Source organism: Alosa pseudoharengus, unplaced genomic scaffold (genome assembly GCF_046254945.1).
Source record: "Alosa pseudoharengus isolate Yale_2024_CS ecotype anadromous, Long Island Sound unplaced genomic scaffold, YU_APseudo_1.1 YU_APseudo_1.1_scf_15, whole genome shotgun sequence".
Lineage (NCBI taxonomy): Eukaryota > Metazoa > Chordata > Actinopteri > Clupeiformes > Clupeidae > Alosa > Alosa pseudoharengus.
Window position 1 is genome coordinate 4,870,969 of NW_027468620.1, and position 3,045 is coordinate 4,874,013.

Here is a 3,045-nt window from a genome sequence, read left to right on the forward strand (position 1 = left end):
CATGGTCTTTTACTATGGTGTAAAGATCACCAATTGAAATATAAAAATGTGAAAATAAATTCTGTTGCAATTAGTTTTGGGTCAGACCTTTGCCTGGACTATTAGCTCCGTTGTGGTATACAAATTAACTATATGTAATTACCAGTGTTGGGCAAGTTACTTCAAAATCCTAATGTACTATGCATTACTTATTACTGTCATTTCAAAGTAATTTGTTACATTATAATATTACTGTCTCTGAATTGTAAGGCATTACACTACTATTGCATTACTTTTAAGTTACTTTCACCAAAATATCTAGAAATATGGATTTGACATTCTAAATGCAGTTTATTACGCTCAATGCAGCTTGCTCTTCCAATGGAGGGAGATGTGATATAGCATAATGACTGAGCTAGGCTTAAGGCAACAGTAGAATGCAATAGGCGCAGTGCTCATAATGCAATACAAGGAACAATCATAGTCAGAATTTTGTTAAAAACCGACAAAAGGTCAAAGTCTGGTAAATTGTGATAGAAATACTGTAACTTTAAGGCCTAGGCCTACTCATTAAAATCAATAGAGAGCCTACTATATTGTAAATCAAAGCTTAAAGGAACCGTATGTAAGATTGTATGTAATCACTTTCAAATTACTGTAGAGCGGTGTATCCCCTTCCCCTCCCCTTTGACTGGCAGAGTTGGCAACCGGATGACGAAACACTACTGACTTTGTGATTAGTAGATAGGAGGAGGGTGGCGCATTAGGCCAAAACACAACATGACAACATCAACATCAGTTGAGGGCTGCAACTTCAGTTTTTAAATGACAATATCCTGGCCAGACTACTGTTGTCAGTGATATAAGTATTTGAAATGAACATGATTTCTTAATGTCTAGTGACATATCAGAGCAATTTTATGATTCATTGAAATACAATTTTTACATACGGTTCCTTTAATAAAGACATGTCAAGATGGTGGCCTGCTGGCCATTTCGGTGCCCTAAGTGAGTGGCTTTGAGTGAGTGACATTTAAATGATAACTCAAACACCTAAAGTGAAATAAAAGGCCTATTATTTACAGACCATTACTGTGTATTTTTAAACATTAATTTCTGAAGAAATTCTGTTTTACTTATAAATGGTGCACTGTCACTTTAAGAGCATTGATCTTTACGTTGTCATAATGCCCTTTTGCCAGCTCTTGTTTACAAGCCTTATTTGTTTGAGTTACATTGATAGCACAATATTAACAATAATATGCACAATGTTCATTGCTTTGGAAATGGAAGTATGCAATGACATGTTGCTTCACATTTCGTTTTGCGAATAAGTGAATTATGAACCTGGTATCCACCTAGCTATCTGAATGGAATGCGTTTCAGTCGACTCAGCTTATCCTGTGCTTCATGTAGCCTAAATGCTTGGAAAACGAATGATTGAAGACCCACCAATTCTAGTACTACGTGGTGATTGAGAGAACCCAAAAGGTATCAAACTTGCATGTAACATCGTGTTAGTGCATTTTGACATTGTAAACGTTATTGATGAAGAGTGAAACGCAGTTTGCAGTAAAGCTACTATTCATTGGTTACATTTGGGTGCCCCCTCTGTACTTTGGTGCCCAATGCAAAGTGCGTGATGCGCGTGGTGGGAGCGGTGGCACTGCCAGGCTACACAATCTTTTTCTGCATTTCTATCCCATATTCGGATTTTTTCTCCTCTGTTGTTCTCGCGTGGTGTTTGCAAATATGTATCAAAACAAAACAAGCGCTTAATTTTGGGTTAAACTGCATTGTAACGTGCGTTACTGAAGTTTGTACCGAGTAAATATTACCCAATTTTTTTTTTTGTAATGCCTTACATTACCGCGTTACCGCAAACAGCAATATATTACAGTAATTACATTACTTTTGTAACGCATTACTCCCAACACTGGTAATTACATTATGCCCTGTTTGCCCATGTTAACAAACAGTTTCAAAAAACGTATAATACATTTTTTGTTTGTCTTGATGTAAGTAATCAACTCAGTAATTTTCATGGTGATATGTGGTTAATTTTTTTCCCCTATTCACGTGAGAAAAATACTGTATAGGCGCATGAATAGGGTATATTTGGGTCTTTTTCTAAACTTTCCCCTATCGGGATTCTTCGGGGCTTTTTTTCCCTTACTCAGGACATATTGAGGATTCAAAATGAGTTAAGTTTGCTTGTGTTGCAATTTGTTCAACCTTGACCCCTATTTTGGCTTAAAATGACTGGACTAGTAAGTCCTCAGCCGGTCAGTCAACAGGCTAAACTCAAAAATACCGGAGAAATGTCAATAGCGACCTAGCCATTTAAGTGTGTCAAAATAAAAGTCTGGTGTTTATGTATCCACTAACGCTGTATTATTTCATGTATGAAGGTTATACTGTAGCAGATGTCTCTTTAAGAATTGCGGCCGGCCGCGGCCGTTACAGGAGAATATAGAACGGCCGTCGACGGCCGCTAGGGTATAAGAAGTGAACACTTTCACAGACATGTGGGCTTGTTACTTAACAGTTTGGGAGGTGACCACAAAACCTCTGCAGTCATTATCCCTTACACAATTCATCAATAATTTATTAACCATTTTGCAGTCTTGGACAAAGTCTGTATTTGTTTTTCAGTGGCGAAGAGCAAAGTCAGACGCACAAAGTGGACAGTCAGGCCGAAGTTGTAGATAGGTAGATCAGAATATAACACTGGTTGCATGAGATTGGTTTATATAATTTTACTTCACTGGAGAGGTCTGGCCCATTTCGAAATCCCTTGACGTAGCTTCCCGCTACCTATATTGCCACCGAACTCGGACCCATCGACTTATTCTTCAGTGTAAAGATGAGGACTCTAACTATTTTAGTGGCATTTCTGTACTCCTGTACAGCTCAACTAGTACTGCTAACAGAAGAACGGATCACAGCTAAGGAGGGTAAGCTGCTGCAGTTTTAAAGGTGCCATGTGTAAGAATTGAGGTAAAAATATCCAAAAAATGAGCTACACGCATCAAAAGAATGAGAAGAAATAAGGGCGATGATGTC